Source organism: Agelaius phoeniceus, chromosome 10 (genome assembly GCF_051311805.1).
Source record: "Agelaius phoeniceus isolate bAgePho1 chromosome 10, bAgePho1.hap1, whole genome shotgun sequence".
NCBI lineage: Eukaryota > Metazoa > Chordata > Aves > Passeriformes > Icteridae > Agelaius > Agelaius phoeniceus.
The window spans coordinates 9430851-9457963 of NC_135274.1; the positions used below are offsets into that span (position 1 = coordinate 9430851).

At 37.3% G+C, this 27113-nt stretch overlaps 1 long non-coding RNA gene across 1 annotated transcript in view; it reads right to left on the reverse strand.

Moving 5' to 3' along the window:
* Positions 1-382: 382 nt before the first annotated feature.
* LOC143694843 (uncharacterized) overlaps positions 383-27113 on the reverse strand; it is a 64621-nt gene continuing 37890 nt past the window's right edge. The window contains exons 4-5 of the long non-coding RNA XR_013183568.1: positions 23010-23077; positions 383-1230 (exon numbers count right to left, since the gene is read on the reverse strand). This is a non-coding gene — a long non-coding RNA (uncharacterized LOC143694843). The remainder of the gene's footprint in view (positions 1231-23009; positions 23078-27113) is intronic.

Below are 27113 nucleotides of genomic sequence, written 5' to 3' on the forward strand. Positions count from 1 at the left end.
ATAAAGCCAGTACAAGTAGTGAAAAGAAGTTGATTACAGCTCATTTGTGGCCCTTTTATTTCTACATATTTGCCCTGTCTGTAAATAACAGCTTGACAGTGTACCATCTTTGGTGGCTCTGTGTTGTGGAAGGCAGGAGCCACAGCTGCAGTGTCACATGGGCTCCTGACTCTGTCAGCATCCCCCTGCCCCTGCAGCATGGAGCTACAGCAGGAGCTCCTGAAGGAACACAACTTCCAGCCCTGCCCAGACACCAGAGGTGTGCAGTAACACCCCTGGAGTTATTCCAGCTCCAGGGAACCTGCTCAGCGGCAAAGAACGTCCAGGGCTGAGAGACAAAGCCCTGACTCCAGAGCAGGAGTGCTGCTGACTGCTGCTGACAAAACAAAGTACATACTTATTTCTGAGTCTTGCTAGCTCTGTAAATTTCTAATATTTATCCAGCCACCTAAAACAAAGAAAAATTGTGGTAAATGAATTAAAAAATCTAGTAGAATGATCCTATCACTCTTGGAGTCATTATGATGCTTTCTCAAGTACAGGTGCAGTTAGGTGGTTGGAGGATGTAATGATCTAGTTTAAAATAAGTACCTTAACCTAAGTTCTATTAAAAAAAATTTATAACAGTTTGTGTGCTGGAGAATAGCAATAACATCATGGGTGCTACTCTGTGATCTCTCTCCCATTCTCTCTGATATAAATCCAATATTTAATATACCATTCAGTATAGATTTCAGTCTGTCCTTTTTGTCCACTGGAGGAGCATGACTGAAGACTCTGCCATTTCCAACTCCCATGTAATAAAAATAATTTCTATTTTCCCATTTATGTTAAAGTTGCTTGACCTGCATACTTATATTACTGCATACTTGTGTGAAATACAAGAGGTTTGTTTAAGTTACAAGTCAGCTCAGAGAGGAACAGAACCATAGGAAAAGAAAAACATAGTACATGTTCAGTACATGCCAAGTATGGAATAATCAGATCACTTAAAATATATAAAATTAATCTCAGCCAGCATATTGGAATTTTACCCAAATTCTAATAGTTTTGAATAAGTACTTTCCAAACCAATAAAAATGTCAGTTTTCTTCACAGAGCTCCTCCCTCCTGTTTAGTTCATGATGAAGTGGTAGCATGTTGGGTGGCTGCTGCAAAGGCTGCTCTTTGTTCCATTGCACCAGCTCCACACATGGCAGGTGTGGGATATCACCAGGAGCAAGGAGACTTCTGTAAAATTAAGGAAAAAGCCCACAAGGCACCAGCAGATGCTGTGTTTTTTCCTTCTTTTCCCATTGATAGCATGGTTCACAGGCTGCTGAAATCAATGGAAAGCCTTTCTCTGTATCAGTGATTTTGAACATCATTTGTGAAAAACCGTCATGCATCATCTCAAGTGTCCCTTCTCAAGGAAAGCAAGTAAAAAAGCTGTTTTATATCTTGGCTGACTCTCATGTATGAAAGCATCAATATTTGTGCTTTATTTCAGAGAAACTGAACAGCAACAGACCTTTCAAGAGGTCTCAGAAGACCCTACTACATTGTGGACCTAGAGTTATGTTAAGACAGAGAGAATTGTGTTAAAATGAAGAAAGACCAAAAGACTGAGGATGGGCATCACTGGAAAGGCCATGGGGGTGAGTTATGTAATAAGTCTCAAGAGTCAGCTCAGAATTACTACACAGACCAATGTGGAAAGATTTTTTCATTCCTTTTTCTATAATGATAGAGAAAATTAAGTTCTAGTAATTTTATGGTTAACATATTCCCAAAGTGTTATTTTTATTCACAGAGATGCTTCCTCTCAATATATTTTACTAAGGTCCACTTGAGCAGGTTGGTAATTGTGGCTTCTGTCCAACAAAGCACACACAGAGGTGAACCTGTGAGTACTTGAATGGAGTTTAGTGGAGTACAGATATGTTTAAGGTATTCATATACTTAACTGCTTTGCTGGAATATAATTTGGATGAACAACATCTCTATATCACTCCATCAGCCTGCCCAGCAGTGCAATGGAGCCATCAAAAAGTTAATGTGAATGTTAAGTCATTGGAAACAGGGCATGCACAAGTTGGGGAAATCATCTTGTGGAAGCACTTGTCTGAAATTAGTTCTTGCTTCTTCAAATTAGCTCATTTTTCTGAATAAGAGAGCTGACTATTCTGTCCAAGAATGGTGAAATTAAATCAAATTAACATACTCGGTTATTAATCAAATAGGTGGCACCTATTTGATTGCAGCTTAAGAGCACATTTTAAAGGAAAAAGAACAAATGCAAAAGTACATGAGTTTTATTAACAACAGAAAAATGTTATTATTAATGTATTTTATTAGTTCTGAATAATATCCTCCTAATTAAAATTAATGCCATCTAGATTCCTTGAATAGCATTTTAGCAAAAATAAAGAAAACAATCCAAATTTCCTATAAATACTTAGCTGCACATTAGAAGTAATTATCAACTAATTTACTTAAATACCAGGCTTGTGCTACTATAGTCAATGAGGCTTGTGCTATACAGCAAATTAGATTTCAAAACCCAAGCATAAACAGAAGGCAGGGGCCTGGGCTGAGAAATCAGGAAATGGTGTTGAGCTCCACAGGTGAAATTATCCCTAAGCAATGGTTCAGCTTTGAACCCAGCTTTTTGCCTGATGGGCAGCAAGAGGCAGGTGCTGACAGAACACTGTGGGATGCAGAACACTGGAGTTGTCTAACCAGGCTTGAACCTCACCTCAGTGAAAGGAACAAGATGTGAATGCTTGCAGAACTGCCTGGGTGATTTATGAGATTAGATCCCATTTCAACACTCCTTGGGTATTTAAATCTTAAGAAAACCCCATGACACTTAGGTTAGAAAGGCCAAGATTTTCTAAAAGAAAGCAAAATATGCATAAAGGTCAGGTGGGTTTTTCAGTGGTCTAAAAGGCACCTCTCTGTGCCCCCGTTGTCTTGAACATAGGCTAGTTCCTTTAATTTTTTTTCTTTTTCTTTCTTTTCCCATTGATAACATGGTTCAAATGCTGCTGAAATCAATAGAAATCCTTTGTCTGTATCAGTGATTTTGAACATCATTTGTGAAAAGCTGTCATGCACCATCTCCATCTGCAGACAGACAACTGAACACAGGCACTACACTTGATTTTCTCTCAGTTCCTGAGTCAGGACAGTGTTTGGGATCTCATATATGAGATCTTCTCTAATCTGTCTTGCAGTAAACAATAAATAAATTGCCCATCCCACCCAGTGGGGTTCAGAGCAGTACTGAAAGCTGCTGCTCACATCCATCCTTCTCCCTTTTACACATCACATCCTTGACCCAGTGAAAAGGTTGAAGAGCCAGTGAGGGAATGCCTGGGGTCAGTTTTCCAGGAGTGTTACTTCTGAGCTATTTATAAGAAAAATACAAAGACCTGAGCCAAGTACCTTTAATTCAGTATTGATGCCCACTTGCTGAGCACTTGTTTAAAAATAATGTTTCTACTCAATTTTCATTAAGATTATTACCAATAAAACTACTTGTTACATTTGTTCAGTAGCATCTTGGGAACTTGAAAGAAGATGATAGCACAGTGGGAATAGTTATCTGCAGTTCCTATCTACAGTAAGAGCTCTGCTGAATCACTATATTCTATATGTTCTTGCATTGCCACTTAAATGCATTGTTAAATTGAATTTAAAGTTTTGGGTTGAAATGTCTCTCTTACTGTGGTTTGTTTGGGTTGTTTTTTGTTTGTTGTAGGTTGGTTCTTTGGAGGGAAGTGATGTAACTTCCATGCTGCCTGTATTGAATTTCACTCATTCTGGTCACTTAGATTTGTCCACAGTAGTACCATGAAAGATCAGACAGAGGAACAACCTGGCTCATTCAGGTACCCCTTATCCTGAAATGAAATTTGCATGCAAACTAAATGTTAGGTATGGCTGAAAACTTTATTGGTTCCTTCCAGTTCTGTTTTGCACAATTTTAATAGTGAACACAATAATCTCCAATGCTCTTGTCCCCCTTTTAGCAGTGCCTGAGCCTGCAGAGAGCTCAGCCTGAGCCCCTGAGCAAGAGACACATTTACAGGCAGAGACCAGAATGCTTATCTGGCATAGATCATTGTAGTTTAACCACAGAGGGTAGATGCCAGTTTAGGATGTGAGTACTTGTAACAACTCATAGAGACAGTTTCTGCAGGATGCATTTGCTACAATTTTCCCTACTCCCTGATGACTAATTTACCTCATTTAGTTTGGAGAAGTGAAAGCCAAATTGGCTGATATATATTAGTGCAGAAATGAGTATGGGAGTAGCATGATACCAGACCAAGAAGTGTCAGAGTTGGCAAATAGATACCATGACTTAATTCTTTAATTATCTGTTCTGGAGAGCAACACTGCTGAAGTCTGGATATCATAAAGCTCTTAGTGAAACTTGTCTGAAGTTGATTCATTTGGTTTCTTGTTGAGCTTGTTCCTCAAGGCTAATCTGCATCTCTAATTGTGTTTTATGTGCTTCAAATACAGTTTACCAGCTTTTATTTCTACCATTGCACAGAATGATTCAGTAGTTATTTTACAGCTTAGAATAAATGCTCTGTTTATAATATTACAATAAACCTTTATGGTAATTCAATTGTCATTCAAGCAATAAACTGAAGACTCGGTCTTCAAGCTCAAGGGTTTGGGGGTGATTTCCCTACTCTTATTTTCAAACACTGAAGAATGAGGAAGGTAGAATTCCCTCCAGCTGCATGATTTCTGTATCTTTAAAACAGAAGTGCAGGCTTTGTTATTCTGTTCTTGAAGAATTAAGATGTCTGTTAATTTGGGCCTTATGTAGATGAGCTTTTAAAAGTGCCTGAGAGACTTCTGCCATGCCAAAATACTTCTACAACCACTTAGTATAAAATATAAGCCATCACCTCCAAAACTGTTCAAATTGAGAATCTCCCTGTGTCTGAGAGTATGGGAAAGGTACATACTGCTAACATTTTTTTCTATACTCTGAACAAAAATTTGGCCTTTTTTTTTTTTTTTTAGAGGATAAAAATCCAATTCTTCTATGCCCAGTCCTGGTAAGGTTTCTTCTATTTGTGTAGAACCATGATACTTTTCCACCTGAGCTGTGAGGGAGACAGTACTAGACTTATCCACCCTGTGCAGTTGTCAGTGAGATGCTGGAGAAAACCACTGCTCCCTAAAGAACAGGGTTTAGCACATATTGCAGGGTACAGAGCAAGTTCCATTTGCTTTGGTCATGTGTTTACACCTCTGTCTTAACCAAAGCAATGCACTTTGCAGAGTTGTGCATGTAAAGCACCATGTGTTCTCAAATGACTGTACAAGAGATAAAATGGATGCAAGGTAATATTTTGTTATAAAACCCTGAGCACATCACAGCAGTGAAGGGAAAACAGATCCTCTCTGGTTTAATGCCATTCCTATGAATGCTCTGTTTTATATGATATATGTGTGCATTTATAAGAATCTGGCACATAAACGTGAGACGCATTTACTGCCAGAAGTCATAGAAAGATGTGGGCAAGGTGGGAATGGAATCATGTGGTCATTTGTATGAGTATAAACCAGAAGGAACATCCAGAAAGTGACTCCCACTGTGTTTTTCTCACCTCTCAGAGGTCTCTGTCCACAGGTAAGGTAGTCTAAGGTTGAGACTTTTGTCTTCTAATGACTTCTGGCTAACTTCCCTGGCTAATTAGTGAAGTTGAATTAAGACAAACCTGGTTAATCTCAGATGAAATTTGTATTCTTTGTAATCTTATGCTCCAAAACAAAAGAATCAAAATCTGCGAACTTTCTAGCCTTGCAAGGAGTGATAAAACATCATGTAAATACCCTTGAGCACAATCTATTACTTTTAATCCCTGCACAATACATTGTTTTGCTCTAATGTACACTTACAAGCCCTCTTTACATTCCTCCAGTTTTTTTAGAGTAATGCCACGTTAATCTGCTGAAGGTCAAGATGAGAAAATGGAGGAAACAAAGCCAGTGCAGTTAGGAATCACATCACGTCCTGTGGGGCTCCCAAACAAATGGGCATTAGCTGCAGATTCAGGTGCTTGCCAGTTCATCAAATCCTTTCACACCCTGGTGTCTTATGTATTATTGCATTCAGTGTAATATTTAATACCTTATTGGTGTGTAATTGTTTTCATATATTTTTACATTAAATATAGAAGGAATGGGTGTAATCTGGAGCACAATTCTCTCCCTGTGCTACTTCCCTGGGATTGGCCACTCTCGAGATAATTGTCTTTTATTATGGTAGGTAGTAATCTGTGTGCAATTAATCACATTTTATCAAGGAGTAAAATTTGAGTTTGTGTCTTTTAAAGAACTGTTTGGGTTTCTTTCTCTTTTGGTTTCTTTCTCAGTGTCTCATTTGTAACTCTTTGTAACTTGGGAGTTTCATGACTCAGAGAAGCACCAGAGCTCAGATATGACGGCATTGTTGCTTTCTTTCATTTCATTTAAAATGAATCCCTTTTCCAAACCTCTACATAACACATTGCTAAGACATATCTTCACACCTTTCCATTATTAAACACCTGCTATTTCTTCAGTTTTGGAATAGTTACTTGTTCCACCAGAGTCCAAAAAGTATACAAATATATAGGTATAGTTTATATAGGTATATAAATTGTACAAGATGCAAAACAAAATCTGCAACCAAATTTAAAAAAAAAAGGGAAAATATTTTCTAGAAATTCTGTTAGGGCATTAAGGACAATACAAATTGCTTTTTCTGAGAACTCAATCAGACAAAATAGTTTTGTTCTAAATGTATAGACAAATAATTCTCCTATAGCTTACACTACCGAGAATTGATTTAATCAGCTAAATATTCATTAAATTAATTCAATATTTACATGGAATTTCTCAAATGGATGAGGAATCAGCCCTATGGTTCATATTCCTGAAGTTGCATAGTTTCTTTTTTTGACTATGCATGAGAATAACTTGGCTGAATTGTTGGATTTCTTGAAAGCAGTGAGATAGCCAATGGCCAGGATAATGCAGAGCAGACAGATTTACACATCATTTCTTCCCTGCTTCTGCTCTTCAGGGGAGTATTTGTCACAGCACCATCCCAACCGCTCAGAAATCCCCTGAATCTCTCACATTCCTGATGTGGTTACAGGGATAAACACCCAAAATAGGGGCAGAAGTATCACAACAATGGTGAAAGTACCACAACAATGGTGAAAGATCAAAAGGCATTGAGAAAAAGTGATTAAGAAATAATCAAATTATCTTTCCCCAGTTAAAAAGGAATGGACCTTGTCTGAGGAAGAAAGGAGTGAAATATTTTATTTCTTACTACTTTTTCTCTTCATTAAGCCTTGGATCTGTTTTGGTTTTTTTTTCTTTTTTAACTGCTTCCAGACAATAAATGAATTGTGCAAAGGTATTTTGATCCAGGTTGTGACCTGATTCTGATTCCTTGAGCTGTCTTGTGGGAATATTAAGAGGAAATGTGAAGAAAGTCAAGAGATCTCATAGTAAAGTGAAAAATATAAGCAGATGCAAGAGTGAAAGACTTGGATTTGTCTAAAGGAACAGTCAGAACAATTCACATACATGCAAAGCAGTTTGCCTTCATGGAAAATATCTTTTTCTCTGTACTAAAAATTAGATAAAAATAATAACACTTCAATATATGAGAAACAGGCCAACCTGAGAAAATATTTCATCTGAAAGGCTAATTGATATTCAACTGCAACAAAAAAGTGTTTGTGAGACCACCATTAGTTTAAGAACAGGTTAGACAAATGTGTCTGAAATACTGAGAATGTCACACATCCATAGTGTTGGCCTGATTGTAGCCCAGAGATGAATCCTCCAAATCTTTTCTAGACTCAGTGCCTAAGATTTTCAATTGCTCCTACTGGTAAAATGTAATACAAGGACTTAGGATCTCGTTGTGTCCTAAATTCCTTCATAAGTACCACTGCATTAAGGGTCAGAGGTATCCTAGATTACCAAAACATTGGGTAAATTAATTTTAGTGCTCTAATTTCATGAGGGTCTGCTCCATAATGGTATAGACAAGACTGGAATTCACTCTCCTTAAAAAAAAGAGATTGAGGAAAAGAATTTTCACCCTTGACTGATTGAGAAGACTATTAAAAAAAATCTGTATTTTTTTCATCCAGTTCTAGGAAAGATGCTTTATTGTGATCATTCTTCAGTTCTGTATGCATTTCATATAGCAAAATCTTACAGGCTTCCACAGCAGTTATATTTGAGTCTGCTGCCAGATCAGGTCTTGTTCCAGCTGTCCAGTTCCAGCTCTGGTTCAGAGCCAAAGCTGCTGCATAAAGCTCAGCCTGAAAAATCATATTTGGCTGGAGTGGATTGGACTTCAGAGAAGCTCTGTATGAGCAAGTCAGTGTGTGCAGACAGTATTAGCAGACAGGAATAGCTGAACTTCGATGATGCAGAAGCTATTTATGGAAAATTAAGTTACATTAGTAGCTCATCTGAGAGCAGCAAAGAGTTTCTGTTTGCCAAACATTTTGACTTGAGAGAAGCAAGGCTGGCTGACTTTTAAGGACAGAAAGAAAGGCAGGACAAGGTTCAGACACAGATTAGTAGAGAATGTCTCATCTAGGAGGAGAAACTTTAATGGTCACATTATTAATCCTTGACTGCAGGTCTTTGTGATAAAAATTAAATGTGTCATGAGAACAGGGATTCCAAATGGCTTGACAACCACTCTGCTGAGCACTGAACACCTTGTGCAAATACAGGTTTGAATAAAAAATTATCACCTGAATTTTGAAGACTTTACCCTCTAAGGAGGCTGCAAAGCCTTGAGGAGATACCTGGCAGCATCCATTGTCTGCTGGGGACAGTCTCCCTTGGTGACAGTGACTAGTGGGGTTACTCCCACATGAACTTTACCAATGCACAACTATTTTCAAGACTGACTTATAAAAATGCAAACAAAAGATAAATGACAAGAGTGAGGTAAAAGTCAAAGGTAAATATGCATTTTTGTTATATCATTTCTGCTGAAGCCAAACATTAAAGGCTGACTACTTCTGAAAAAATTGTAATTCCTTTTCAGTGGTGATAGAAGCTGTGAGCTTCCTAAAGCAACCCAGGATACTCAGTGTATTTTCTTCCATTTTTATTTTTGCAGCAGTTCTCCATAGAACACACTGCAGACACACATCTGAGGATCTTTTTTTCTCACAGAATACACCAGAGCTGGATGCTTGAGAGGAGAAAGTGCTAAAGGTTGACTTCAATGGGAATGTTCCCTGACGAAGGTGAAGATTTGACCCAGAAAGGTTTGAGTGACTTTCTGAGCAAACTGAATTATCTTTTGTGTTTTGCAAACATGGGTCAGCTAAAAAAAGTGCAAAAGTTTAGCTCCCAGACCACATGTTTGAGGGAAACTATTTCATGTCATTCCTTTAAAAAACAGCCCTTCTATTTTACTTCCCAATTGCAGTGAAATGTTATACTCTAAATAAAAACTGTCTTTAACCCTGCATTTTGTAAATGTAGTGGAGCAATTACTTGCTGTTTAGATTTTTATTAATTCTAAACTTACCTCTTTTCATGGAACTCTTTTGATTCCTATTCTGCTTGCATTTATTGGCACAGTAAGAACATGCTATTTTCTAAGCAGTTGCTTCAAAGTTTGGGCCTATCCTTTTACTAAAGAACATTTGTATTGAGCAAAGTACCACAATCAAAATGAGGATACAAACTGTGTTTGATCATGAATAATGAAGACTTGTTTCTTCTTCCAAAGCTAAACTGTCTACATCCTGATTCTATAATATTCTTATCTATGAAAATATTAGTTTCCTTATTCTGAATTTTTTTTTATCTCCCTAAATTATCACAGCTTGTTTAGAATTATTTGATCATTATAGTTCATTTAGAGCAGTACTTAAAAATAGTTTCCAAATCTCTGACATATTTGAAATATTTGAGCATATTTCAGAATGAAATTTTCTGGTTTGTTCTGATATAATTGATTTACTGAATCTAAATTAATTGCTCTGCTTTCTCTTGTTTATACATTTTTTTTCTCTTTAAAATTTCATATAGCAAATGAACACACAATATTTTTTGTCTGTCTAATGTTAGCTGTGGTATATGTATGTTGATCTTAGAATGCTATGGTTTAGATTGTTTTAATGCATTGATTGGATTCAATATTGAATATTGAAAAGTTAAATAGTTAATAGCCATTTATCAAAATAGAGAAATAGCCAATGTACGTGTAATTTTGTCATGTAATATTTAAATACTTTTCAGTACACTCTAGCATGTTCCTGTTAATAATTAAAACCATCTTGTAGCGGATTAAAGGTGACCAGTTCCAAGAAGAAGAAACATGGGGAGATGCACTGTAAGAAATGAGTTAATAACATGAAAATGTGGGAAATCATTTTTGAAAAATCTGAATCTTAACTTGTGCTTTATAAATCACGACCCAGAAGTAACTGGGGATTCAGCCAGATCTCATTAATTGCAGAGGAAGAGAAACTATAAAGACTGAAATTTATGTAAAATCAGTTCACTGGTCTATTCTTTTATGGGAACTATTTGGAACCAATCTGTATCTGCAACTCTTCTCTGGGAAATGAGTCGAAGAGCTACAGCAGGTGCTTTAAAGTAATAAGGGATTTCCTGTGAAACCCAGTGGAGGGATGACTCACCAGTTTAATTATGGCTTTCTTCTGTTGTAAAAGCAGGACCATCATTTGTAAAAGGCTCTTGTTGAGTAAATGAGTTCCAACAGAAAATCTTTGATAGGGAAAAGAAGATACCCATATTTTATTTTAAAGGGTATAAGATTTATAGGGAACATCTTCAGACTACTACAATGATTAGTGTTGTCTGGGTATCCCCAGAGTAACTGAATGGAGCAGCAGTAACTCTTTTTGTGCTGTCTGGCCTTGCTTTATTTTGAATTTCTGACTTATCTTTCAGTTCAGCTGTTTGATTTATTTCTAAATGATATGTCTATCCCAGACAGACATTACCATAGTTCATACTGTTTCAGGATGCTTGGAGTGGCTTTGGTCTGGTTTGGTTTTTCCTTTAAAAAGACCTAGCTAAAATTACAGTTACTATTTCTTAATTTCACAATACCATTCCTTTTTAGCAAGCTGCATGTCCCTGGGAAATAGGGCAGTCTTTACAAATGGTGAATCACCTCCTGGGAATTTTAGTATTTACTTGGAAAACCACCATTTTTCATCCCATAAAATGGGAGATAAGATCTTCCATACCACTGTGTCTCTGCTGTAAGAAGAGACCTCTCAGAACTGATGCAACATTCCACCCTGACATGTGATGAAAATCCAGGGGACCATGAAAGCTGAATCAGAAACACCCTTCACAATATTTATTGTGAAGTAGCAGTTTCTGGTGAAAATTCCACTGATGAAAAGGAGGGAGATTCTGGTATTTAGGGTATGGTAGACAAAAATCATTAGGCAAAATGGTTCTCTTCAAGGACAGATGGGTCACATAACCCAGCTCTCAGTTAATTTTCTAGGTTGGTTGGTTGTTTTCATCTGACTTCTCTGCTCAGAAGTCATTAACCTGATATTTTGCCTGTGTCTGTCACCATCTGGCACAATGCATCTTCTTGCTAAGGTAAACTTATGGTATCTGGAGGGAAAAAGACTCATAGCCAATATAAACCAAGAGAAAAGGGGGAAAAGAAAGCAGCTTAGAAGAGTAGGTGTCATTGATTGACTGTAATTTTAAAGGGTCTTTCTTATGATTGACAAATTCCTGAGATGTTCATTAACTAATGGAATTATGGTGGCAAGTGACTGCTGTCTGCACAGAACATCAGGTTAAAAAGTGCAGAGCAATAATGGGTTTTTCTCTGCTGTGGATCAGTCTCCTCGCTGTCTGGAGCTCACTCAAAGACACTGGAAAGGATCAAGGAGGCTTCACTGATGAAATTCCTGTTTATGGTTTGCTCTTCCCCAGGAATTCCTGCTCAAAGCATCAAATGAAGCTGAACTTAGAGGGTTAAACAATAGAAAAAGAGCACCTGGGCCTTAATATATTCAATTACCCAGAAAACAAAATCAGTTTTGTTTTTGCTAATAGCACTGAAATATGCATTACACTATTTTAATTAAAACAGTCTATTACACTTGCCATTCAGCTCATTCCTGCATATTCCCTTAGGGCAGTAGTCATGTACTGTGATAAAACATAATGAAAATAATTTATAAAGGAAACAATACAATAAATCAATCTGATGCTTAATGAGCCTGCATTACAAGAATGGATACAATATTCTTTTTTAGAATATGTAGTGCATTCTCCTCAAATGACTGGAAGAATGCCCTACAGCACTTAAAAAAATAGCACCTTGCTCCATTTCAGCATGCTTTTAAAGCACTGCAGCTTGCAGTTTAAGCAAATCTTGGCTCAACAAATAGAAATCTCTTTCATTTACACTAGGTTTTTGATTTTTCTGTTATTTTACCTTTAGTCAGATTCACCTGCCTCATGGGGGACACCTGTAGAGACCACAGGGCTTCAACTCAGCAGCATACTTCAGCAGTCAGCTATTTGCTGTCTGTATTCCAGAGACTCACATTTTGTAGCTAAGATCAGAGCTACTCAGGGAGAATTCTCAGCTCCCCATCAGAAAAATGCAAAAATAGCAGGAAAACTATTGCCTTTTTTTTTTTTACATTCATATGACACTTAAAGACCTTTCAAGTTCAGCCAGTGACTAAATTTGTGAATTACCTTTACCTGAGAACTGCCAGGGAATATCTGTCAGTACATAATGCTTCAGTCAGTGACCAAATATGTGCACAACAGTCTGATTTAGTGCAATATTTGCCATTTCTGTGAAATGTGTCTGCATTTTGCTATCTGCTGCAAGGTCTGTTACTCTTGGAACAATCCTTCCTTAAGAATTTGATTACTCACATATTTATAAGATAATTCAATTGTTGTAGCACATTAAATTGTCCAGAAGAACCAGGGCAGCACTAATGCAGCAGATGATACAACACAGCCCAAGTGCTTTGAGAGAGGAGTCACTCAGGGTGACTTGACCATGAATCCTACTGACACAGCCTAGAGGTATCCTGCTAAAGCTCTATTAAACTGTGGTTTTCCAAGCAGGTGGATAAAAAAACCAAAAAACCTCTACCTACTACATCTGAATAAGCTGAGATTGGCTATGAAATTGCAACATTTTGTTGTTCTTGTACCCAATTATAAAATTGGGAACAAATAAAAAGAGTGTGGAGGTGATGAGAGGCAGAGAACTTGTACAACAATTTTTTCTTGGTATGGTGTTTCCCCTTTGTCATTGCAGAGATGAAGTGGCTTGTGCATCATCTAAGTTAAACAAAAATTATTTTATTAGATCTTTAACTTTCCTTTAGAAAAAGGAAAAAAAAAGTGAAAGAGAGTACCAAAATACTGTCAAAAAGGATTGTCAAATGAGACCTGAATTGGTCTAAGAGAGGAAAAAACAGCCTCCAAATGGTATTTTTTGAAATGCCTTTTGAACTATATCCAAAAGCTTTAGCATACCTGAAAGTCTTATGTTAACACTTCAGGAATACAATTTATCACTCTGGTTATTTATTATTTTTATGGGGAAGAAAAGAATAGATAGCAAAGAATGGTTCAAGTAAGAACTATCAAATACCTAAATGCTGTTAGAGAGCAGTTCCAGAGCTGCTGGCTTTTTATGTTTTCTGCCTCCTCTCACACCAAACCACAAAACCACTCTGGAGCACAAGAGGAATATCCGGGACAAGCTGCTGAGGCTGAGTTGCAAGAGCAATTCCCAAAGACTTCAGACAGACAGACAGACACCCAGAGGAGGAGGCTGGGCTGCCAGCCAGAATGGCCAGGCAGGAATCCTCTCCTAGGGAATCATCTGGTCAGGGCTGCATCAGCTCACACAGAGGCTGGAGCAGGCTGTAAATCCCAGCGCACACCGGGGACGGATTTGGCAGGAGACACAGCCAAAATCTCCTGCTCAAATTGAGCAATCCCTGCCCCTCAGTGGGGCAGCAGCTGCCCCAGCCCAGCCCTGTCCTTCAAGGAGCAGCTTCCCCCAGCTGCTCAGCAGTTCCTGCTGCCAGCCCTGGGACTATTGCTGCAGGCAGCCTTTACAGGCTCAGCCTCTGGCTCGGGAGAGAACTGGGATGCCTTTGGAAGCCTGCTGGCACACGGCATTAGACATGTCTGAAAAACACCCAGCTCTGCAGGTTACCTGCCTCTGGCAGCTGCGAAAGACAGGCTGACCATTCTGTGACTCTGGAAACCACTTCTTGCCTCAAGGGTTTCCTGCTTTAGCTGAGAACCAAAAACCTCTGGCTGAATTAGGTGGGCAGAAGTGGAATGATCAGAAAAGGCTCCCAAAGTCTGGTAGATGACAAAAAACTGCTGCTCTTATAGGAAGAAGATATATAGATATAGATAGATATAGATTAGATATAGATATATAGATATGGATATAGAAATACAGAGATTATAGATAGATAGATAGATAGATAGATGAATGAGATAGAGATATAGATGATATAGGTATATAAAGATATAGATAAAGATATAAATAGATATATAGGTATATTATATAGATAGAATAGACATAGATTATAGATATATAGACATAGATATATTCCTGTCCTCATTGCTTCAACCATTGCTGACTTTTTTCTAGGTGAATAATTTCTTTGCTTGACAAAAATATTTCTGGGAAAGTGTGCTCATGTATGAAGAATGGCCCTAAATGCGAGTGATTTCAACTCTTAACTCTTGCCACGCATTCTCCTCCTCCAACACACTGGTTTTTGATTACTTCAGTGCTTTCAGTATGGAAATTAGTGACTTTCACCCTCTTTAAATAGCACCATTAAGCACACAAAAAAAGAGAGAGCTGACCATTCCACTCAGTGTTCATTTATTTACAGATTAGTTTCATCATTCTAAACAAAGTGGAAGGCATTTGATGTCAGTTGTTTTCCCTTTTCATGATTAATACAGCTATTTTGGATAGGATAGAAATGGAGAAAAACACAAAACCTGCACATTCACTGAGAAGGAAACTACTAATTACCCCTAAAATTGAACTTCTGTAGAATACAATTATGGTTTGGGCATTTTGATCATATTTCTTAATACTCTTGGTCAGTAAGACATAGTCTTTGATGGACTATTCATTCAGGTAAAATAATTGTATTCATATGCCTTATAGTGTATTATTTGTGTTTAAGAAAGTATATGATTTAAGTGATTTTTTTTTCCTAAAAAAACCCTGGCTATTCATTGCAAATATTCCATTTTATTTCATCCTTGCAAAGGTAGACAGAGGATACTCTGTTCAGAGGCCAGAGAAAAATGTGTGAAATAAGCTATATTGTGAATTTCATTTTAAGTTAATTGAAACATAAAATGATAAAATTATGGAATATGTCAACCTCTGTCAAGTCTTTATTGGACATGGGTGAACTAAAATCCATGACATGGTCAAATTTGGACTATTTTCAATAAAAAAGAAAAAAGAGGCAGGTCTCTGATAAGTACACAGCAACCACTTTCAATCCAAATCTTGAAACTCAGAAGTCTAGAGCCTACAGAGAGTCTGTACTAAAGTCTTTTCTTGGCCTTGTCAAAACATTTCTTAGGGTTTTTTTATACACAAGAAAATGTTTAAAGTGTGGCAGTTATCCGACAAAGCATTTGCCTTCTGAGTGGTATGGCAATTTAACAACAGGAAAAAATGGCTATTGTTGGCAAGTTTAGGCAATCATCATTTAATTTAGGCATCACCATATGTGCACATGTAATACACACATATATATGTGCTCATTTCTGTATAGATCCAGTTCTGCCCTTTGCTATAAATCAAAAGTCAGTACCTGAACACAAAATATGACTGAGGAGAGATTTTTGACCCATTGCCTCTTTGGGGCATCTCATTCTATAAAATAACCAACTTGTGAGAAACTTAGCTAGACCTTCACTGCTCAGTAGCTTTTTAATTAAAAGCTTGAACCTTACTTTATACTCATTAATCATATTAGATTGGAATGTTGATATAATGGGCATAGTTCCCCCTCAGACACATTAATGGAAGTGTTATGGAAGTGCAGGGTAAGATGAGTGAAGATTAAAGGTGATATTTTTCTCCTGGTGTGCTCTGCTTCTGCATGCCCTGCCTAATTCTGTGTGTGGCACATCCTCCTTGCCTCAGGACCCACTTTTGTTCCATGTGCTGACCCCACATCAGCCAGCTCAGGCTAACAGGAGAAAAGCAGCAGGACAGGAGCCCACCACGGTGTGTGAGCATCTTTCTGCCCCAAATCTGGTGTCACAGCATCTCCCTAGCCTGGAGATGTGCTGAGCTCAGCAGGTGCAGCAGCTGTACAAAGCCAGGGTGCAGCTCAAGCCACACCTCCCACCTTCCACAGCCTCAGTTTCTCACACTGAGACCTTTCTCCCCAAGCTGCCAAGTCCACTGGATGGCTGGATGTGCCCTGTTTATCTGCTCCAAATGTGGCAAATCCCTCACTAAGGGTCCTTCTCCCCCCAAAAACTGACAGCAAAGCTCCAGGTGATCTCAGTGGTAGCAGGGCTGGGTCTAACAAGTCTGGCTTTTATAAGAAATACAAGCCTCAGCCTCTGCTGGCATAAATCAACCTAAGTCCCCACTGGAACTGGGCTAATTTACACCAGAGCAGAATTCTAACTTTACATATTCTTTTCTTTTTGCTCCCTCCTACTGGCAAGAGCCCAACAGCAAAGCTTTTTGTCCATTTGTTTCACTTTGTGTAAGGTCAGCTAGGGTTTTATGTAAAACAGATGGGCAAACTTAAAAATGATTTTTCACATTTCATTGAAAACCAGTAAAAAAAGCAAAAGGGGGGGGAGGAATTACTCTTTCTGTTCTTTCAAAGGTTGTTGCAATTACCTTGATTTTACTCAATGCCTCAATTTTAAAAAAGGAAAACAGCTCCCTGTTTTTATTACAGTGAAGTTGTTTTCTCTGCTATTCATAGAGGTCTTAAGGAGAATCAGCAAGAAAAAGAAAATTCCCAGTGGTTCATTGGCAGTTTGAAAATGGGAATATAGTGCCCAAGTTGTAAAATAAGGACTATATTTAAACATCCTTTAACTTATTGTGCTACTTTTTTCTTCTCACAACTCTGTAATTTTGTGGTAACTAATATTGTGGGACTGAAAGAGTATGCAGCCAAAGAGGTTACCAGCCTGGGAGGGAAAATGGCAGTGCAATTTTAAAAAGCCTATTCTTTTCTTCTTAAAAACCAACAATAACAACAACAAAATTTATGTAAGTGGGACTTTGTGTTTATAGAGGTTTTCATTCTAAAGCACACAGGACAGAAGTGTGGATTTCCCAATGAATCAGGTCCTTTGCCTCTATTTAGGATTGATATATTTAGCAATTTCCAGTTGTTTAAATGAATGTAGGCTGTAGAATTATCCATGATGCTCTGGCATCCCTGTAAGACAAAGAGCACCAAGGACAAGTCAGGCTGTGCAATCTGCAGAGATGTCCCTGTGCCCTTCCCCTGGAGCTTCAGCTCTGGGTGATCCATCCAAGAGGAACAGGGCAGAGGGAGTCTAAAACCTGGAATCCAGAGGAGAACAGTGAGTTCAAACCAAGCACTGTAACCCATGATCTGCCAATAATGGCTGGTCAAGCAGGGGACAGGCAATGTAGAGGAAAGGGATGACAGGAAATGTAACAATGGGCTTCAAGTATAAAGAAAGAAAAATAGATACTGAAAAAAATAGAAGCCTATTACTTGTTATTCATGTTGCTAATTAATAGAACTAAAAATAACAGAGCTTACATTTTAGAAGAAAGGTTAGGAGAGAAAATTTTCAGTGTAGATAGAGGGGACTCACTGGGACAGACAATTTTAGTGGGGATGTCCTGATCCTGCTGATGTCTCTTTTGTGACAAAGATCTGGTAGGAGTGACATTGGTAGGAATGACATGGGCTCAGTGGTTCTGTCCTGGGAGTGAGGAATGGACTGAGCTGAACTCACATGGCCTTTTCAGCCCAATGACTTATAAAGCAGATATATTTAATTATTGAATGCATATATATTTCTAATATGCAAATAGCACGCTTGGTTGCAAAAACTTATGCATGTAATCAGGAGAATTCTATGACTTTAGGGGAGTTTTGAATGCACATAGGTACCATCAGGAAGTCTGTCCAGGGATTGACTTAATACTGCATATAGTGACCAAATGAAACTTTTGGTTATGCATATGCTTGTATTTCACATGAATTTTGAAACTTAAAAAAAAAACAAGTAAAAATATCAGTGAATTAATGACTATAATACCAAATATTTTATGAAATTTGTATGATTTTTCAAATATTTCAAGTACTTAATGTATTTTCAAAGAGAATTATTTTGTGACTGTTTTTGCCAGATACCCATATGTCATCTAGTTTTGTGCTTGCTGAATACTGTCAGCCAGTTCAGACATTCCTGTCATTTTTAGCTCAGAACTAGTTATGTGCAATCTTATCCTGGTGGATCAGTTGACTGTGTATTTATTCACAATCTAGTGTTAAAGAAAGGAAAAAAATAAAGCTTGAAGTGAAGTTGAGAAGTTGAGACAAATTGATGGCTTAGTAAGTGTTTAATTCATTGAACTCTGCAGAAATAGAGGAGTCTCAGAATGAAGGAAGCCAATCCGACCACGTAACTTAAAACTGGCTCACTCATAATTACTTGGAGGGAAAAAAGGCAGGGGAAACTGTATATTGGAGCTTGAGGGGCTTTTCAGCACAGGAATGTGACAGTCATTTAAACTGGAAAAAAATCATCAAGATGATTTTCATTTGAGTTTACATTCAAACATTTTAGAAGACAAATAGCCTTTAAACTTTTCAAAATGCTTGGGGTACTTCAAAATTAAAATACTTTGATGTATTTAGGCAAATTGAATCCAGGATGCCTCTGCAGGGGCAGGAGAAGTAATAAAGCTGCTGACTGCTTGCAGTGGTTGAATGTTTAGTCTACAAGCTTAACAATGGTTCTGCAAAGCAAAGCGAGAATGATTTTTATTGCAGATGGTCATGATGGTTTAAGTTAGGACTGAAATCTGCACTTTGACATGCTTATGAAACTGAATATTTGGCTACTTTCATATGTTATTGAAATAAAGATAACAACCTTAACCACAAATAATTTGAATTGATGCTTTGGCACTATATAAAGGAATTGAGATGAGCTTTTTTTTTATTATTATTCTGAAATTAATTATTGCATTCTGGTTATCTCCATCTGATATCTGTACTTGTTTGAAGACACTGCCTCCAGATTAAATCCAAAATATCTGTTACTAAAGTAGTCCACAGGACTCAGGAGAGGGCTATTTTCATCCTACTTTCATCATATTTATTATGCATAGGTGAGGGAAAGTCTGTAGGTAGGCCTTATCTGCCTTGAAAAGGCAGATGTCCTTTCAAGGACAGATAAAGCAGGAATATGAAAAGTTATTAGTGAATGCTCATTATTATTTCCCCGATGAATTTAAAGAAACTTTAAAAAATTACATTAATTTAATTGCTAATTTTGATTTATTGCCTGCCAGCTTAATATCTCAGAATTTAGAAAGAGTTTGCTACTACTGGAAAAAGCTCAACATTGCTTTTAGCAGTTTTAATTTTACAGTTGCAAAGAAATTGCATCATTTCCCTCAACAAACAGAAACAACCCATTTCTTATACAGGAAGCTAAGAAAACAGACAAACATGAAAGGCCACCATCTGTTAATTCAAAATCTATTTCTACAAATATACACTGCAAGACTCCATAGTTAAATCCATGTAACAGCCATGTCAAACTGTGTCCCAGGTGTTGAGAAAAATGGTCTTGTCCTTCCAAAAATCATCACTATTGCATTTAAAGACTCTTACTTTTAAAATAATAAACTGTGTGTTCTTTTTAATCGCCTTTGGCTTTCCAGATTTTAGAATGCACTTGGGTCATGTTTTTACACTTTTCTGTGAAGCTAAAAGAAAAAGAAATTAATTTTTCTTAAATGACACCCAAGAGTCTCACATAATCACATTACCCTAGGAAATGGGACTTGAGGAGAAATACCAAACACTGTGAAACATTTGATAAAAGCATGGAAGCAAGAAACTCCAAAATAGTAGTAAGCTAAGTGTGTTTTATAACAGAAGTCCCTGCTGATCTTGGGACAACAGAAGGTGGCCAGGCTGAGAACCAGCTTTTCCCAGCTGTGTGTTTATGAAATCAGACAGGTGCCATGTCTAAAAAGTCTGATACAGGTATGTTACAAGTAATAATTAATTTGTGATCTAGAGAGATAATAGGGGAGGGTTTTGATGAGAAACAAAGAAATAAAAGGAATCATCTGTGTCTTGTTAGTCTTCAGTGAGAAAACACATGGACATTGCTCAACCTCTGGACTTCCAAAAGAAAGGGAAAGAGCAGCAAAGCAAAGTAAGCAAAGACTGGGGACTGCAAAATTTAGAGTGGAAAAATACAAGTCTGGCTATGGTACTGTCAGCATTTAACCATCCAGGCTGAGTGCATCTTGCTGAAAAAATAATCCTGTCTAGTAAATTACATGTATTCAGGACTTCTCTCTTAATTACTTATCAGCTTAGATAATGATTGCTGCTGCTGAAGTTGGTAATGTTAATACAAATTAATAAGAGAGTCAATGTTACTGCTTTGTGTTGAGAATTTCTGATTTCTTTAAGCAATCCCTTTGCCCAGCTGCTTGGTGAACTGAACCTACCCTCCCTAGGCTGATTATTGACCTAAGGGTTTTTCATTCCCAGGCATTCTCCAGCATCCCTGTAGACTAGAGGGCCTCACATGTGCACCAGTTCATTTCAAGACCTTTAGAATACTGAAATGGTGGCCTATAAAACAGCTGAACTATATCTAATCCAAATCACTAATATGGATGAAGGGAAAACAGTGCCAGGATACCCAAAGGAAATGTTTATAGAGGCTTTTGATCACTAGAAACAGGTTGTCCTGAGTGTGGAAAGACTGGAATTCAAGGAATAAGTCAAATTTCTAATGTCAAACCAGCCTCATCTGACTAAATAACTTCCTTATTGTACAGTTACATAGTGTTTCTGACAATCCATTCTCAAAACTTATACTGATGGCTCTATTTTCAAATTAGTACCAAAAGGAATATAAGAACATTTTCTCTACACCTGAGGCTTGATTACAAATTGCCTTCCCATTTAATTTATTGTGGTTACCCAGATGTGATCCTTTTTTAAACACCACAATTGGCCTAAATTTAATTGCTTTGACTCAAGTCAGACTGAGCCCAAAAGCTGCATTATAACAGTTCTGGATTTGCCCCAAAGAATGATCCTTTGCTCTGTGCTGTGGCCTGCCTGGTGTCAGCTCAGCAGCCATTCAAAATAGCCCTGGTCCTGCTGAGCAGCAGCACACCAGCCAGGGAGCCTGGCCTGATGCTCAGCCACTGCTCAGGGCAAACATTTACCCACACCCAAGCAGTGTTTGTGGCTCAGCCAGGAGCAGCAGCCTTAGCTTGGAGCTGAGGACTGCACTTTGGGAAGGGTTTTGCAAACTTTGCATTGGAATCATTTGCTCAATGACAGCTGCTTGGCAATTCCCTCTTCTCCTGACCTTGTGGTCTACCCTGCTATGCTTCAGAGATCTTTAGGAAGGGACACAATTGCACCTAATGTGTTTCGACAGGCCTACAATGTGTGCAAATTAATAAGAATGGGATATTCTGGTCTGTATTTCCCTTTACAAATGTTGTCCTGCATTTAGGCAGCCTGCACATCTGCTTACCTGCTCTAGCTAATGATAATGGATCTAGCAGGATGAGGAGAACACAATATTCCCTCCAGTGATCTTTTGGGGACAGGGCAGGGAGAGCTCCTTCCTCTGCTGAAAGTTAGGAACCTTAAGCAACTCCCTAAAACAGGGGATGGATTTCTTATGTAATTCTCCTCTTCAGACACAGGAGGAAAAAAAATATCCACCAACCCATGAATGTAAGCATCTGGGAATTGGGAAGGACACAGCAGGTCACCCCTTGCAATACTCACATTTAAACTGTGTGAGCAAATTTTCTGATTTATTATAAAATGAAGCAGCACTTTTGGCTCTGGCATTAAAAATAAAATAAACACAAGGAATACAAACAGCTCGTGGCAACCTGTGTGGTATTCTTCATGTGACAGTGAGGTCAGTGAGAAGGCTCCATTTCAGCTTCTAACATTGCATTTCTCTTTCTAAAGCACTCATTAAACAGTTTTTAGCTAAACTACATGAAGCAAAAGGAGAAAAGGTACTTTAATAATACATTCCTTCATTAAAAATCGTTCAAATCTTCTGCAGTCCTGTTCAGTGGGATTTATGAGTAAATGAATGCCAAATTAAGAAAAGTTCCCATATTACATTGTTTGTGCATCTCATTACATGAGCATTTCATAGCTTTTTAATATTCACTCTGAGGCAAAAAGCATCTGTAGTCATGGAAAGATTTATAGCCCAGTGTCTGACTGAAAACACCATGTACATCTTTTCTCCCTGGAAAACAAATTCTCTCTTTTCACCTGAGCACAAATGGCAGCATAGTAGCACAAGGTGCAGGTGTTGTAAGATAGCAAATGTACATGAAGGGAATCTCCACAGAAAAGCAATATTGCCAGGGAGGCTTCTGATGTGCCTTATCAGCTGTGTTCAGCAGCCTTGCTCTGCTTGGAGTGTGCTCCTGGAAGCTGCCAGGACTCTTTCCTGAAGGGTTCAACAGCAAATTTTGATAGTGTGAACACAAAAATAAAGTGTTTCTGCCTTTGCATGTTTTTGCAAGGGCTCTCTGTGAAGCCTGGAGCATGGGTAGCCATATGAAATCTTCAAAAAATGAGTAGAATCCTCCACATATTTGCATAATTCTTTCTCAAATCTTACATTTATGATAAATTTTTGCATACCTTGTGCTGGTATTCACAAGAGAGTCCCCTCTTTCCTGTTCTTTGTCCACTACAGCACCATCCATTTTCTTAAAAATGAAAGAAGAAGAAAAAAATCAAAATTAATAATTCCTCTCATTCTAAAATCTTTCCTTTATGGGGGAAAAGACATTAATTTTCTTCAGCTCTGACTATGAGCTAATGCTAGAATTGAAGCTGCTTCTCATCACAATTTTAGCATTTATTACCTTTACATATAAGATATATGACTTCTAGATTATTAGATTGTCCTGTAAATCATTGTAAATGGTTTAATTGCATTACCTTTCCTTAAATTGTATAGTATTTTTCACCATGTGCAAAACCCTTTTGCACAAGTCCCAATGTAAAAGATGCTATAAAGTTTTTAAGAGCCTCTTTCAAACATTGCTGTGAGTACAAACCACCAAGTATTCATGTATTGAGTGCTAAAATATAGATTACAGGAAGCTGGTGGTTGTATGAATTTCAGTATGTGCATGTCTATCAGAACTGTAGGGCTTTCATTGCTGATGCTTATTAATTTAACAAGGCCACTTTGAAATCCCCAAGATTTCTCTTTTCAGAACACAGACCTCTTGATGTCACTTCAAATATTTGGAGGAACTCTGCATTTTCTATCAGTGGAAACAATAAGTATCAAGTCTTAATAAGCTGCTGAATATTTCAGCACTTGTGAAATATGAACTCATGGAATCAGAGCTGCCGTTTGCAATTTGCTGTCAGGTACAAAGGGATTGTTCTCATATATTTGGCATTACAGTCAGCTAATCCTTGTCTGATTTTTGTGTGGCACAAGCCAGTGAAATAAAACTATGGGATGTTGTTTTATGAGCAATGCAATAATAAATTCCCAAAGAAGGTTTTTCTTAAACCCAAGCCTACAAGTAACAGCTTGAGGAATGCTTTCTGGAATCACACTCATTACAGCTTGGACTCAGTTTCCACAGGAATAAGATCTGAAACAGAATCTCCACACTAAACCTTTAGGCTGGGATTTAGAATATGCTTATTATTTTTAGTATGTAGAGGATATTTTTGGCTTATTGCATTAATAGAACAACATAGTGAAAGATGATTATGAGTTTTACTCTTGTAAATCCTGGGTATTTTGCTCAATATTTGTAGTATGTTTGGAAAAGTACATTTTGATTTTCTGATTCTAGTGTTTGTGGAGAGACTTGAGGTCCATTTTAGATTTTGTTTAGCTTAGTAATAATATTAACAATAACAGTCTATATACTGGCTTAAGTTTAGGAGACCAAAATCCAAAGGCTCCAAAATAAAGCTTTTTTGAAACATCCCCATGTCCAGTAAAGTCCGTGGTATTACAGAACTATAGAACTTAAATTTTAGAGAAAAAGAAAGAAGAAACAAGTCTTAGTTCACTGTATAAACACCTCTGGATGATTCCCAGATGACATGCTGGAGAAAGAAGATTGTGGTGCTTTGTTAGAGATGTGTTAATTCATGCTATTATCTTGTACACCTATTACAGAGTACGAGAAATCTCATTTCAGAGAGAAATTCATTATTTCTAAAATTAATTTATTTTCCCTAGTTTTCCCTTACTTTAAGGGGTCCTTCTTGCCCAGGACAGTGAAATTTTTCCCACCTTGATTAACAGGTCACAAAGACTTTAGGGAATGGATAGACAGAAGTGGCAGCAGTAGCAGCAATTGGTGTCTCAGCCTTAGTGGGAAGGTAAGGTCAGGCAAAAACATAAAGCATGGATAAATATCTGACATAAAGAGGCCTCACAGAGTACAGAAGATGAAAATGATTCCTTAGTGAAATGGATCTTGAAACATGAGCCTGGTACTGAGGCATAGTATTTGGTAAGGAGAGGAAATTAAATTTTACTTTTAAATTTTAGATCATGTGTCTTTTAAAAAGAGATTTACTGATAAGATGGGCATAAAACGTGGTAGTAGATGGGCTTTTAAATGACAAATATTCACAGGCTCATATTTTAATGTGCCATGAGATAATATATTATATCAGAGGTCCCCAAATTATTCCCCAGCACTGATCATGTTTTAAGTGAAACAGGAATTTTTTGGACCACTTTCCCTTTGGATGACATTCCTGCTCCCAGGCACCAGTGCATGTGTGTGCACCCTAAGCCTCACATTCACCAGCGTGGAGCCACTGACCAAAGGAGCCATTCACCAACACCTCTCAAAACAAAGGTATCCCCTCTTGTTCTCTTTCAAACATGCAGTTCCATGTAGCAATTAATTACTTAAAAAAATAAGTAATTAATTCCTAAGTGCTAAAGAACTGTTGCAATAGTGTTTGTAGAAGTAACAAAATTACTCAAAGGTTTTAGGAAAGTCTTCAAGAAAGCAATTATTGCTAGTTGTAGTCAAAATTATTTGTTATATTAATTACCAGTAATCTCTGCCTAGACATAATTAGACTGGAAGCAATTTTATAGTGGTGCAATGTAATTATGTCATTAATATGAAAAATAACAGATTATTTTACTTTAATTTGACTTATTATGTGTTTAAAAGCTTTCCAATTAAAGAACAAAGTGTTGAGTTAAAGAACAAAGTGTTGAGTTGAAGAATAAAGTGTGCACCAAGTTTTTGGATAATTTCTCACAGCAATAGCATGTTTAGGCAAATCTTAAGATCTGTACATTTACATTCTTGGTGAGTGCTTAGAACCTTAGGACCTAAGTTTTCAATAAACTTCCACTTTGAACCTGAATTAATTGCTCTCCAATTAAGTAGAGTAGTTCTAAACTCTTGTGCAAATTTTACTCCTACAAATTCTTGTGGGATGCACCTTTCAGAGCTACTCGTGCTCATCTCAATAAGAGTGATCTGATCAACAACATAATTTATTCACATTTATTCCCATGGTTTTTTAGTTTTCTGCTGGAATTAATCTCAAACATTTCAGCATAACTTAAGCACACATTTATCAATAAGCAAATATTTGGTGTAGTCCACTGATGTCTGTTCTGTCTTCCTCTTTTGCCCATATTTTTCATAGTGACAATAAATAAATGCCCAAGGGATTCCAAATTTAAATTCAAATCAGCAAGGAAAAAAAAGGTGATTTTAGAACATAATCATAAGTTATTAACTAGTAATATAGAATGTTTCTCTTTGGAAAAAAAAACAACCAAACAAACAAAGAAAAAAGCCCCAGGATTTTAATAAAATTAAATTACATATGACAAAGGAAAAATATTTTGCTGAAAACTTTTTGCTGAACTTTTTTGGAGTGAGGCAGTTTGTGAAACACAGTTTCAAATGAGGTACACTTCCAGCAGTAAATGATAATATTTCAGATAAGTGATTTAACATCATTTACACAAAGCTTTTGGTCTTTTTATGGTTTTGGTTTTTTGGTTTTTTTTTAATATACTATGGGGTTTTATTCTAGGGAATATCATTAATAATCAGATAATTTCATAAGCACAAGCCCACGACAGAAAGATTGGCTATCTCAGATAATTTTATATATATAACTTTATTTAGGTTTATAATAGCACTAGTTTTATGAGAATTCACTGATAAGAAGTGTGAAAATATACCCTAAATGATTATTAAGAAACTACTTTCATTTGTACCATTGTATTACTGCAATTTCTTGCTAGAGTGTTTTGACAGAGGCTCCTCTGCTGGGGAATGGAACAATAACCCATAAATACCCAGAATCCATGTCAGGAATCTCTGTGTGCAGTTCTCAGACCATGTCTCAGAGATCCTGTGGATGAGAGCATTTTGCTGTATTCCCTAACCTGGGCAGCCACTGGTCAGGTTTTCCTGAGTGTCTGCAAGCACCTCATGCAAATAAAGGCTGACTTTGTCATTGTCATTGTCATGTAAAGGAAGGATGCAAATTAGGGTTTGTGCAGCCTCAGATGCATCATTTCAGTGATGAAATTATTTCCAGGGTTTTAATGTGTAAAATGTTCCAGCGCCTTTTAAAAGGGGTGGTATATAAAGAAGAAATTAATGTAATCTCTTTTTCAAAGCCTTTTTGTTTAAAATAAATACTTCTTATTACTGCTAAAGCATCTGCTATACCTGCAGATAAGACACAGTGTAGGTACTGTTTTCAATT